This window comes from Plecotus auritus, assembly GCF_963455305.1.
Source record: "Plecotus auritus genome assembly, chromosome: 2".
In the NCBI taxonomy this organism is placed as follows: Eukaryota; Metazoa; Chordata; class Mammalia; order Chiroptera; family Vespertilionidae; genus Plecotus; species Plecotus auritus.
The window spans coordinates 18182939-18196646 of record NC_137771.1 but is presented as its reverse complement, the minus strand read 5'-3'; the positions used below and the strand labels follow the sequence as shown (position 1 = coordinate 18196646).

The 13708-nt window shown below is 41.4% G+C and overlaps 1 protein-coding gene and 1 pseudogene across 2 annotated transcripts in view; both read right to left on the bottom strand.

The window, feature by feature from the left end:
• LOC308243090 (mediator of RNA polymerase II transcription subunit 18) overlaps positions 1 to 13708 on the bottom strand; it is a 102926-nt gene that overhangs the window by 75246 nt on the left and 13972 nt on the right. The gene's annotated exons all lie outside the window — the stretch shown is intronic.
• LOC308242551 (dynein light chain 1, cytoplasmic-like) lies at positions 4691 to 5186 on the bottom strand (annotated as a pseudogene). The gene is made up of 2 exons: positions 5127 to 5186; positions 4691 to 5033 (listed from the first exon to the last, which is right to left on the bottom strand). The product of its transcript is annotated as a dynein light chain 1, cytoplasmic-like (transcript).

Genomic DNA, 13708 nt, shown 5'->3' with positions numbered 1-13708 from the left:
AATAAAGATTTATTTAAAAAAAAATAAAAAATAAAAATAAAAAATAAAAAAAAAAATAAAAATAAAAAATAAAAAAACAAAAAACAAAAAACAAAAAACAAAAAAAAAAAAAAGAAACTATGCAGGCCAGAAGGGAGTGGCAAGAAATTTTCAATGTGATGAATAGCAAGAACCTACAACCAAGATTACTCTACCCAGCAAAGCTATCATTCAGAATTGAAGGGCAGATAAAGAGCTTCACAGATAAGAAAAAGCTGAAGGAGTTCATCACCACCAAACCAGTATTATATGAAGTGCTGAAAGGTATTCTTAAAGAAGAGGAAGAAGAAAAAAGTAAAGAGAAAAATTATGAACAACAAATACATATCTATCAACAAGTGAACCTAAAAATCAAGTGAATTAAAAACCTGAGGAACAGAATAATCTGGTGAATATAATAGAATCAGGGGCATAGAAAGGGAGTGGACTGATAATTCTCAGGGGGAAAGGGGTATGGGGGGTTCATGAAGAGACTGGACAAAAATCATACACCTATGGATGAGGACAGTGGGGGGGAGGTAAGGGCAGAAGGTGGGGTGGGAACTGGGTGGAGGGGAGCTATGGGGGGAAAAAGGAGAAATAATTGTAATAATCTGAATAAAGATTTATTTTTTTTTAAAAAAAAGGGTAATATGCTAATTAAACTGGATAGACCGGACATCTTCCGGGTGTCATTCCTGACATCCTTCCTAACAAAGCTGAGGCTTGGGTGGCATCACCCAGGGTCCCGGGTGCCTGGGGCCGACCAGAGGGAGGGAAGCTCGGGTCCCGGCCGGAGGAGGAAAGCCTGGGTCCCGGATGCGGGGGCCAAGGCAGAGGTGTTAGGGGCAATCAGGCAGGCAAGCAGTTAGGGGCGATCAGGCAGGCAGGCGGGCGGTTAGGGGCGGTCAGGCAGGCAGTCAGATGAGTAGTTAGGAGCCAACGGTCCCGAATTGCGAGAGGGATGTCCGACTGCTGGTTTAGGCCCAATCCCGCAGCGGTCCCGGATTGTGAGAGGGTGCAGGCCAGGTTAAGGGCCCCCCCCATGCAGAATTTCGTGCACCAGGCCTCTAGTTCATAATATAAAATACCACAAAACAGTTAAAGTGAATAAACCAAAGCAACAGGTATCCTCATGGATAAAACAAAATGGTAAAAAAAGCTGCAAAAGGTTATATACTAGTACAGCTTGATACCATGTATATAACATTTTTAAATATGACAGACAACACTGTATACTATTTAAGGATTCATACATACATAGTTTTTTGTGTGTTTTTTCTGTTTTGTTTTTTAATATGAAACACTTCACGAATTTGTGTGTCATCCTAGCACAGGGGCCATGCTAATCTCTGTATCTGTATACCATGTCTATAAAATTTTAAAATATGACAGACGGCACTATATACTATTTAAGGATTCATACATGCATAGTTTTTTGTTTTTTTTTTAAATATGGAACGCTTCATGAATTTGCATGTCATCCTTGCGCAGGGGCCATGGTAATCATCTCTGTATCCTTCTAATTTTAGTATATGTGCTGCCGAAGCGAGCATCATCCATACACAGGACAATGCAATTCTGAGGAGAGAGGAAAAGGAACGGGTGAAAGGAGGGATACATTTTTGCTTAAAACATATCTCTGATATTTTATTTCTTCAAAAAAATTGTAAGAAAATAAGGCAAAATGTGAAGATTTTTTCAAATATATTTTTTATTGATTATTTACAGAGGAAGGGAGAGGGATAGAGAGTTAGAAACATCGATGAGAGAGAAACATCAATCAGCTACCTCCTGCACACCTCCTACTGGGGATGTGCCCACAACCAATGTACATGCCCTTGACCGGAATGGAACCTGGGAGCTTTCAGTCCGCAGGCCGACGCTCTATCCACTGAGCCAAACCGGTTAGGTCCAAAATGTGAAGATTTGATAACATTGGTGAAAGGTGCTTAGGTGTTTGTTATAAAAATGTCTATTTTTCTATATGATTGAAATAGTTCTCTATTTAAAAGAAAGCATGGAGCAGAGCAATGTACAAATATGCTCCCTTTCTTTTAAATAAAGAAAAATGGTAATGTATTTATATCAACCACATCTGTTATGCCAACCTGAAATCAGTGGCTTTCACAATAGTAGTAGTGGTGGTGGAGGGGGAATATAGGGTTTTTGTTTTTGTTTTTATTTATTTTTTATTTTTTTTAATATATATTTTATTGATTTGTTACAGAGAGGAAGGGAGAGGGATAGAGAGTTAGAAACATCGATGAGAGAGAAACATCGATCAGCTGCCTCCTGCACACCCCCTACTGGGGATGTGCCTGCAACCCAGGTACATGCCTTGACTGGAATTGAACCTGGGACCTTTCAGTCTGCAGGCCGACGCTCTATCCACTGAGCCAAACCGGTCAGGGCTGGGTTTTTGTTTTTAAACAGTTGTTTTTTTTTTACACACAGTGAATTTCATTCTTTTTGGTGTCCAGTTCTATGAGTCAAATGCATACACTTGTGTAACTACCACCATTATAATTTAAATTACCCATTTACTCCAAATACTCTCTCATGCTATCTTTTATAGTCAACCTCTCCCCCAACTATGGCATCCACTGATCTGTTTTCTGTTCCTGTAGTTTGTTTTTTTCCAGAAAGTCATACAAATGGAATAAAAAAGTATAGCTTTTTGAGTCTTACTTACTACTTTCACTTAGAATAATGCATGTGAAATTCATCCAGGTTGCATTTATCAGTAGTTTGTTCCTTTTTATTGCTGAGTAGTATTTCGTTGTATGGATGTATCATAATTTGTTTCTTCATTCACTAGTTTAGGACATTGGGATTGTTTATAGTTTTTGTTAACTGTGAATGAAGCTACTATAAACATTTGTGTACAGGTTTTTGTATAAACATACGCTTTTATTTCTCTTAGGTAAACACTTAGGAGTGGAATTGCTGAGTTGTATGGTAAATGTACATGTAATTGTATATTTAAAAACCCAAACTCTTTTCCAAAATGGCTACACCATTTAGAATTTTCATAGCAAGAATGAAAGCTCTAGTTGCTCTATGTGCTTATCAGCATTTGATATTGTCATATTTTGAAAGAATTATTGTTTTTAGCCATTCCAATATGTATGTAGTGGTACCTCCACAAAGCCAACATTTCCTTAATAACTAAAGATATTCAGCCTCTTTTCATGTGCTGATTTGCCATCTATATGTCTTCTTTAGTGAAGTATCTGTATTAGTCTTGTGCCCATTCATTTACAGGGTTGTTTTCTTATTATTAATGAGTTGTGAGAATTATTTTTTTATTCTAGGTATGAGACCTTTATTAGATACTAGAGGCCCGGTGCACAAAATTCATGCACTGGGCAAGGGGGGTCCCTCAGCCCTGCCTGTGCCCTCTCGCAGTCTGGGAGCCCTCAGGGGATGTCCAACTAACTCCGTGGGCCTAAGCCATTAATCGGACATCCTTAGCGCTGCCGCAGAGGCAAGAGAGGCTCCTGCCACCGCTGTTGCGCTTGCCAGCTGTGAGCCCGGCTTCTGGCTGAGCAGCGCTCCCCCTGTGGGAGCGCACTGACCATCGGAGGCAGCTCCTGCATTGAGTGTCTGCCCCCAGTGGTCAGTGTGCATCATAGCTACCGGTTGTTCCACTGTTTGATTGATTTGCATATTAGCCTTTTATTATATAGGATGTGATTTGCAGATGTTTTCTCCCGGTCTGTGGTTTGTCGTAGCATCTTTCACAGAGCAGAGTTTTAAAATTTTTATTAAGTTCAATTTGTCTTTTTTTCTCTTGTGAATCATGTTGTATCTAAGAAATCTTTGCTTAACTCAAGATCACAAAAATTTGCTCCTATCTTTTTTTTTTACTAATTGTTTTATAACCACAACAAACAAGTACAGAGAATGCCCTGTACAAAACAACACAATAAATGCCCTGGCTGGTGTGGCTCAGTTGTTCCGTGCACCAAGAGGTCACTGGTTCAATTCCATGAGTGAGGGCACTATCGGTTGCCTCCGTGTGAGAGAGAACATCAATCGATTGCTTCCCATACTCGAACCCGCAACCTGGGTATGTGCCCTGACCAGGAATCGAATCAGTGACCTATTGGTGCACAGGACAATGCCTAACCACCTGAACCACATTCGCCAGGGTTTACAGAGTTTGTAATATACTGGAGAGAGTTTGGCTTGCTAAAAATAGTAGGTTACTCAAATTTTTCATTTTCTTTTGGAACCTCCATTTAGACAACACCCTAGCTGAGCTACATTTGGATAAATCATAATTCTGTTTATACCTCAGTTTGCCACTCAAAAGATTACATGAACATTCTGTTAAGATGCTTTGGGCCCACTGGTGTTGCTCAGTGATTGAGGGTCAGCCCATGAACCAGTAGGTTACAGTTCTGTCCAGGTCAGGGCACATGCCTGGATTGGGGGCTCAATCTCCAGTAGGGGACATGCAGGAGGCATCCAATAGATGTTTCCCTCTCCTTTTCTCTCTAAAATCAATAAAAAACACTTTTTTAAAAAAACTAACACAGTAAAAGTTTCAAGATCAAGGTGTTCCTTTAGGCAAGGCTCAAGATTTCAGTCTCTGGTATTTAGAATTAAGGCTGCAATCTTGTTTTTGGGTGGATCACTGGGTGTGTGGATACTATCCATGCTTTTAATCAGATTTAAACAGAAGAATGGCCACTTGGCCCAGATAGAAGTAGATGAAGTGTTTGTGTCACATAACTACCGAAGTTCCTTCCCACAATGCAGTGCCAGGTGGGGTTGTACTTCTTGTCAGATTCCTTCTTAATATGGGCCACAATGTCCTTCTCTGTGTTATATTTCTTCAGTGCTTGAGTAGCACATTCCACGGAGTCCTGTTGCATCTCCTCCTACAAATCAGCATTTTTGATCACTGCCTTTCGGTCACACACGGTTACAGTGGAGCAGGCCTGGCTGACTGCAACAGTCTCGAGGGAGGGGCAGTCCAGGCTCAGACCCCAAGAAGCCTGCCCCTATATTTTCTTATAGAGGCTTAGTTTTAGGTTATCAGTTATTTCTTTAGTGATAAGTATTTCTGCATATACTTTTATATTCGTGGTCTATACCTGGAAGAATACACAAGCTTTCCTCTGGGGTGGGAAAATTGTGTGACTTGGAATAAGCATGATATAGAGACTAGCTTTACACTGTGTACACTTTTGTGCTATTGAATTTTTCCTTAAATGTATATCTTACGGTACCTTAAAAACAACAGCAAACTAGGGAATTTTTTTTTAAGCTAAAAGCTCAAAAAGTGCTGGGGGACTACTGAAACACGGTTCCCGCCAGCATAGTTGAAAATTATCAGGATGGTTGTTGGACTGGAAGACTTCACCATAGTTTCCAATCCTTTGAGCTCTCTTCCGTCACAGCTGTGAGCGGCTCTACAAGCCTAGCAGTTCTTACTGGGCTAAGAACCAAGTCCAATTAACTGATAAATAATTAGTTGGGCCAATCAGAGAACAACATGCAAATGAGTGAATCTGACTACTGTAAAGCTTCCTCACTATAGCTCAGTGGTCGGCAAACTCATTAGTCAACAGAGCCAAATATCAACAGTACCATGATTGAAATTTCTTTTGAGAGCCAAAATTTTTAAACTTAAACTATTTAGGTAGGTACATTGTTATTAACTTAATTAGGGTACTCCTAAGCTGGCCTTTGCTAAGAGCCGCATGTGGCTCGCGAGCCGCGGTTTGCCGACCACTGCTATAGCTGAACATTGCAGAATTTAGAGATGTGGTGTTGCTGCCACCCGCAGGCCACATCTCTCAATAACAGGTTCATGGAAATAGCTGAGGGAAGGGGCAGAATTCCTCTCAGAATTGAGTCCTCTGTAGGACTCTGGATTGGAGAAAGAGTGATTTATAAAATTTTCCCTTTTCCCCTTCAGCTCAAATCCACATTGGTCAGAGGGGTTCCTAAGAGTGGCAACTGTGGCATCAGATTGTCTAGGTTTGAATCCTGTTCTTACCTTGGGTAAATCAGATAACCTGTTCTACGCCTGTTTCCTAATCTATAAAATGAGGATGATAACAGTAGCTCCTTGGTATGCTGGGAAGATTGAATCAGATCATGTAAAGTGTGTAGCACAATGCCTGGCGCATGGTGAGCACACAAGAAATAGTAGTTGTTATTAGGCAGAACTTGAGAAACTTGGTCATTCTAAACTGGGAGACTGTACCTTGATGCACAATAGTCCATTGGAAAGGCCTTTAGCATCTAACTCCACCACTTAAGGCTTGTAACTTGGAGCAAGTGTCTTAACCTCTCTGAACCTTACCTCACCTCAGGGGTGGTTTTGGATATTACATGAAATCATCCGTGTAAAGCACCAAGCACAGTGCCTGGCATGGAGTGGACAGTTAACAAGTGGAGTGACGATTAACACAACAGTAGTTTCCAAGTACAGCCAAAGGTTGGACAACTCAGGATGCAAACAGGCAGGCCACAGGCGGTCGCTAACCTACAGATATTTTGGTTCAGCCCTCAATATTTGCACATTTTAAATTACCTGCCATCATTAAAAACAGAAATTTCACATTTAGTCCAGATTCTTAACTTCTCTTTTAAAATGTGAAGCTCTGCCCTGCCCGTGCGGCTCAGTTGGTTGGAGTGTTGTCCCATACACCAAAAGGCCATGGGTTCAATTCCCAGTCAGGGCACATACCTAGGTTTCACGTTAGGTCCCTGGTTGGTGCTAGTATAGGAGGCAACAGATATTTCCGATATTTCTCACATCAATGTTTCTCTCTCTCTCTTTCTCCCTCCCTTCTCCCCTCACTTTTTCCCTCTGTTTTTCCCTCCCTCTCTCTAAAATCAATAAACAGCCGAAACCGGTTTGGCTCAGTGGATAGAGCGTCAGCCTGCGGACTGGAAGGTCCCAGGTTCGATTCCGGTCAAGGGCATGTACATTGGTTGCGGGCACATCCCCAGTGGGAGGTGTGCAGGAGGCAGCTGATCGATGTTTCTCTCTCATTGATATTTCTAACTCTCTATCCCTCTCCCTTCCTCTCTGTAAAATATCAATAAAATATATAAAAAATAAAATAAAATAAAATCAATAAACATATCCTTGCATATTAGCATAACCAATGGACACAGACACTGGGGTGGTGGGGGCTTGTCCAGGGTGGGAATGGCTGGGGGAGGGGGAGGGGTCAAGCGGGGGAAAAGGAGATATATGTAAAACTTTAGACAATAATTTTTTTAAAAATATATGTTATTGATTTTTTACAGAGAGGAAGGAGAGGGATAGAGAGTTAGAAACATCAATGAGAGAGAAACATTGATCAGCTGCCTCCTGCACACCCCCCACTGGGGATGTGCCTGCGACCAAGGTACATGCCCTTAACTGGAATCGAACCTGGGAGCCTTCAGTCCGCAGGCCGACGCTCTATCCACTGAGCCAAACAGGTCAGGGCTAGACAATAAATTTTAAAAAATGGAAAAAAAAAAAACATATCCTGGGGTGAGCTTTTTTTAACAATAGAATAAAATGTGAAGCTCTGATAATGTACCACACCAGATCTGGAAGCAGGATGGCAAATAACAGGGAAAACTAATTTCTGTCAAGGGAGCCAAGTAATGCTCCCTGAAGAAGCTGAGATGTGAAGGTTGCTTAGGGGAAACATAGCTCCAAGCAGAGGCTGGTGGGTCCAAAGGCCCTGATCAGGAAGATTAGTGCCACCGGGTAACTTCAGAAAAGCCTGGTGGCTGGAGCACAGTGAGCAAGAAAACGGTGGGAAGAAGATGCGGTTCCAGTCAGCACTTAAGGATTTTGGACTTGATTGTGAGGACAAGTGTAGTTCAAGGCTGAAAGCTAGGAGATAGCCAATTGGTGTAAAAAACGGAGGAGCCAGGTAGGATCAGAATGGAGAAGCAGGCGTCCTCAAACTACGGCCCGCGGGCCACATGCGGCCCGCCGAGGACATTTATCCGGCCCGCCGGGTGCCGCTGCCTGTCCTGCTTAGCAGCTAACTCGTCCCGGGCCCACAGTGCGCATAGGAATTTGTTCATAGTTTTTTTTTTAAACTATAGTCCAGCCCTCCAATGGTCTGAGGGACAGTGAACTGGCCCCCTGTTTAAAAAGTTTGAGGACCCCTGATGGAGAAGGGTCAGAAGTCAACAATTAGCAGCTGAGAAAGCAGAGGAGTACTAGGCAGTATAGAATCTCTGTCTAGAAACTCTGGGCATACACAGGAGAACCTGTCGGGTGTGGTCTGGCAAAGGGCAGATTTTATTTTATTTTTTAAATAATTTTTATTGATTTCAGAGAGAAGAAGGGAAAGGGAGAGAGATAGAAACATCAATGATGAGAGAGAATCACTGACTGGCTGCCTCCTGCATACTCCCTACTGGGGACTGAGCCGACAACCCGGGCGTGTGCCTTGACCGGGACTCAAACCGTAACCTCCTGGTTCATAGGTCAATGATCAACCACTGAGCCACACTGGCCAGGCCAAAAGGGCAGACTTTATAAGAACCAAGTTAAGTTGGACACCAGGGTGAATATTTTATGTCCATTTTAATAGTGGAAAAGTGAGAAGAATGAAGATTTGGCCAAGGATTATATATAAAAAATGAGATATAGAGTTAGTTTCACAATACCTACCTCTAATTTGTTGCTCCTCTAACTACATTAGTTTTCTCAAGGTGAATAAACTCAGCACCAATACTATGTTGTTAATAACAATATGTACCTTTTATTGAGATCTTGCTAAATTTAGCCTCTGTTTGTGTGCACTATTATCTTATTATTTCATTCAGTTAATAGAGTTCACCCAAAATACTATGTACCAAGGGACTGTTAGGCAGTGGGGACATAGGAATGAATGAAACAGTCACCATTCCTGTCCTGTGGGAGTTCACAATCCAGAAAGGAAGTAATTATAAAGAGTAATTGGCAGGTACTATAGGGAGAGTATAACAGTGAACCCAACCTACCATGGGCGGCAGGGAAGCTTTCTGAAAGAAGTGACTATTCTCACAATAACCTGGTAAATAGATGCTATGAATATACCCTTTTCACGGATGAGAAAACTGATGTTCTCAGAGAGATTAAGTAACTAGGCAGTGCTGGAGCCCAGAAGTAAGCCTAGATCTATATACACCTAGGCCCGTGGTCGGCAAACTGCGGCTTACGAGCCACATGCGGCTCTTTGGCCCCTTGAGTGTGGCTCTTCCACAAAATACCATGGCCTGGGCGAGTCTATTTTGAAGAAGTGGCGTTAGAAGAAGTTTAAGTTTAAAAAATTTGGCTCTCAAAAGAAATTTCAATCGTTGTATTGTTGATATTTAGCTCTGTTGACTAATGAGTTTGCCGACCACTGACCTAGACCAAAGCTCATTCTTTTAGCTGCTAAGTTTTTTCTTAGCAGATATTTCCATTAGTTTGTCCTTTTCTTCTAAGGGTCATGTGAGTGGAATGAACTATTACTATAACTGAGATGTCTGCAATGCAGGAAGTTGAAATCATGGCTTACAAATTGTGCAAGCATGTCTGTGTCAGGGTTGGCTGTCAATTTTGGAATGACAACTATTTAGTGATACAGCTCTTTTGCTAATGTTTGAATAGATGTTCAGTTCAGCCGAAACCGGTTTGGCTCGGTGGATAGAGCGTTGGCTTGCGGACTGAAGGTCCCAGGTTTGATTCTGGTCAATGGCATGTACCTTGGTTGCGGGCACATCCCCAGTGGGGAGTGTGCGGGAGGCTGATGGATGTTTCTCTCATCAGTGTTTCTAGCTCTCTATCCCTCTCCCTTCCTCTCTGTAAAAAATCAATAAAATATATTTTTAAAAAAAGATGTTCAGTTCAATGGAATATTATTCAACAGCTATGTACTGAGTGCCTACTATGTGCCAGTAATGGTGCTAAGTGCTGTCAGAATTACAGTGATGATAAAACAAGTTCCTAAGTCCTAGGCTAAAGATTGTCTTAATCGCTAACAAATAAAAATATTTAAATAACAAAGCCATAATCCTGGCAGTTAGAAACTGTAGGTAACTTACTGTAATAGCTACCAGGTTTTGAGCATCAACCATGTGCCAAGCATTGCATGAGATACCTTAATGAAAATAAACATGTTCATGATGATAATTAAAAACTAAAAGACACAGCCGAAACCAGTTTGGCTCAGCCTGTGGACTGAAGGGTCCCAGGATCGATTTCGGTCAAGGGCATGTACCTTAGTTGTGGGCACATCCCCAGTAGGGGGTGTGCAGGATGCAGCTGATCGATGTTTCTCTCTCATCGATGTTTCTAGCTCTCTATCCCTCTCCCTCTCTGTAAAATATCAATAAAATATATTAAAAAAAAAAAAACCTAAAAGACACATACTGTGAGACTGTGTTGAGCAGTTTACATTATTAACTGTTTTAACTCCATTCTCTTAATCCATGTTCATTCTATAATGCTAATATCATAGTAATAATGATTCTAATATTGCCCATTTCATAGATGAGAAAATTGAACTTCAGGGATTTTTTTTTAATATATTTTATTGATTTTTTACAGAGAGGAAGGTAGAGGGATAGAGAGTTAGAAACATCGATGAGAGAGAAACATCGATCAGCTGCCTCCTGCACGCCCCCTACTAGGGATATGCCCGCAACCAAGGTACATGCCCTTGACCGGAATCGAACCTGGGACCCTTGAGTCCGCAGGCCGATGCTCTATTTACTGAGCCAAACCGGTTAGGGCTGAACTTCAGGGATTTTTGCCTGAGTTCCCAGAGCTAGTAAATAGAAGAGCTAGAATTCAAACCCAGGTCTGTCTGACTCCAAAACTTGGGCTCTAGACCATTGCAACCACACTATATCTGCAAGGAGAATTAGCTTGTAAAAACCAGGGAAATGTGGTATGATCTGCATAGATACACATACAGACAGGAGAAATAAATATCGGTGTTTTAAAAACCCTCCAGGGAAGTAAAGAAACAAGGGGGGGAAAACCCAACAATGGGTCTAGTAATTAGATACTACTTAAGTCTTTTTTTTTTTTTAATATATTTTATTGATATTTTACAGAGAGGAAGGGAGAGGGATAGAGAGCCAGAAACATCAATGAGAGAGAAACATCGATCAGCTGCCTCCTGCACACCTCCCACTGGGGATGTGCCCGCAACCAAGGTACATGCCCTTGACCGGAATCGAACCCGGGACCCTTCAGTCCGCAGGCCGACGCTCTATCCACTGAGCCAAACCGGTTTCGGCACTACTTAAGTCTTAAAACAGAGTGTCCACCCAAAATGTTTATACTATTATTTATATCACTCAATTCTGCTTAAATTTGCCTCCTGAATTATCTTTAAATTTAATTAGTAATGAAAGCTCGGAATTTTTGGTATTAAGATACACTTCCTGCCCTAGCTGGTTTGGCTCAATGGATAGAGCATCAGCCTGCAGACTGAAGGCTCCCTGGTTCAATTCCAGTGAAGGGCATGTGCCCGGGTTTCCAGCTCCATCCCCAGTAGGGGGCCTGTAAGAGGCAGCCAATCAATGATTCTCTCTCATCATTGATGTTTCTATCTCTCTCTCACTCTCCCTTCCTCTCTGAAATCAATAAAAACAATATTTTTTAAAAAAGAGATACACTTCCTTCTTTATTAAAATTTTAATATTCAGGACATGTTTTTATTGATTTTAGAGAGAGGAAAGGAGAGGGAGAGAGAGAGAAAGAGAAACATTGATGTGAGAAAGAAACATCTATCAGCTGCCTCCCATAAGCGCCCCAACCCAGGATCAAACTAGCAACCTAGATATGTGTCCTGACTGGGAATTGAACCCGAAACCTTTTGGGGCACGGGATGATGCTCCAACCAACTGAGCCACCCAGCCAAAGCTAGATACACTTCCTGTAATTCTTGTTTTATATCTATGTGGAAAAGAAAAGAAACTAGTATATAATAAAAGTCAATGTCAAGCAAATAAGTGACCCCATTAAGGATGGGGTGCAAGCTGTGCTTAGTAAACTGGGAAGAAAAAAGTTCCCTGAAGGAAGCAGCCATCAGCCATGGGCTATATGAACAACCTGTCACCGTGATTACTCGTGGCTGTGGGCAGGGAGGTATGCAGCCTCATTCCAGATATTCAGATATGGCCAGAAGTGAAATCTGTGTAGCTAAAGAAATGCCCAGAATTGTCTCTGTGACAGATGGACCAGGAAGATCACTGTTGCGTTCAAACATATGTGTGCATTTTTACCTGCTTATTTACCCTTTGTCTCAACATAAAAATGCAAGAAAAGGCCCTACCGGTGTGACTCAGTGGTTGAGGATCGACCTATGAACCAGGAAGTCGAGGTTCGATTCCTAGTTAGGGCACATGCCCGGATTGTGGCTCGATCCCCAGTGGGGGGCATGCAGGAGGTAGCTGATCAATGATTATCTCTGATCATTGATGATGTTGTTGTTTATTAATCCTCACCTGAGGATATTTTCCCACTGATTTTTAGAGAGAGTGGAAGAGAGGGAAAGACAGAGAAATATTGATGTGAAAGAAACACATCGATTGGTTGCCTCCTGCACGGGCCCTGGTCAGGGCTCCAGCCAGAGATGAGCTTGCAACTGAGATAGGTGCCCTTGATGGAATCGATCCCGGGACCCTTAGGTTCATAGGCTGATGCTCTTGTCCACTGAACCAAACTGGTTAGGGCTCATCATTGATGTTTCTATCTCTGTCTCCCTCTCCCTTCCTCCCTTAAATCAATAAAAATATATTAAAAAATAAAAAAATTAATTTTTTAAAAGCTAAAAGCAATGAAATCCACTTCAATTTTTAAAAAAATTACCAAAAAAAAATTACCCATAAACCTACCTCTGTAATACAACCACTATCATTACAGTGTTTTGCTTATCTTTCTTTAATATACAGTTTTGAAAATAGTAGTAATAGCGTACAAATAACTTGTAACATGTTAACCTAACTTAATATATCTTAAACATATTTTCATGTAGCTGTGGAGTCCTCATAATAATAATTTTAATGGATGTGCCAGAATTTACTTAACTACTAATATCTAATTCTCTTTTGCTGAATATTTAGGTTGTTTCAAGTCTCTTTTTTTCTTAATTGAGGTATAATTGACATATAACATTATATTAGTTTCAGTTATACAACATAATAATTCAATATTTGTATATATTGCAAAAATGATCACCACAATAAGTTTACTTAACATCCATCACTGTACAGTTACAAATTTTTCTTGCAATGAGAACTTTTAAAATCTACTTTCTAAGCAACTTTCAAGTATGCAATACAGTATTATTGACTTCAAGTTTTTTATTATATGGACTAGTGACCTGGTGCACGAAATTTGTGCACATTAAATGGGATTAATTAGAGGAAATAATTTAATATTGCTATTTGCCCTTTCTCTATAATAGAAGTGTCAGAGATGAAAGAAAATTAGTAAAATGTATATGAAAACCTTCCTCCTGTCAGAGTCTGGGGCACACCATGGGACCCAGAGTCAAGTCCCCGCCCACCCACATGCACCTCAAAATCGTGTGAGACCCAGACCTGGCCAGCCACCCCCCCCTCATTGGGCTAGATCCAGATCTGGCCAGTCCCACCCTTGTCAAGCCCTGCCAGGCAGGGAAGTGCAGCCTCAGGTCCCCTGGCCCGGTGCTGGGGCAGGGAGCGC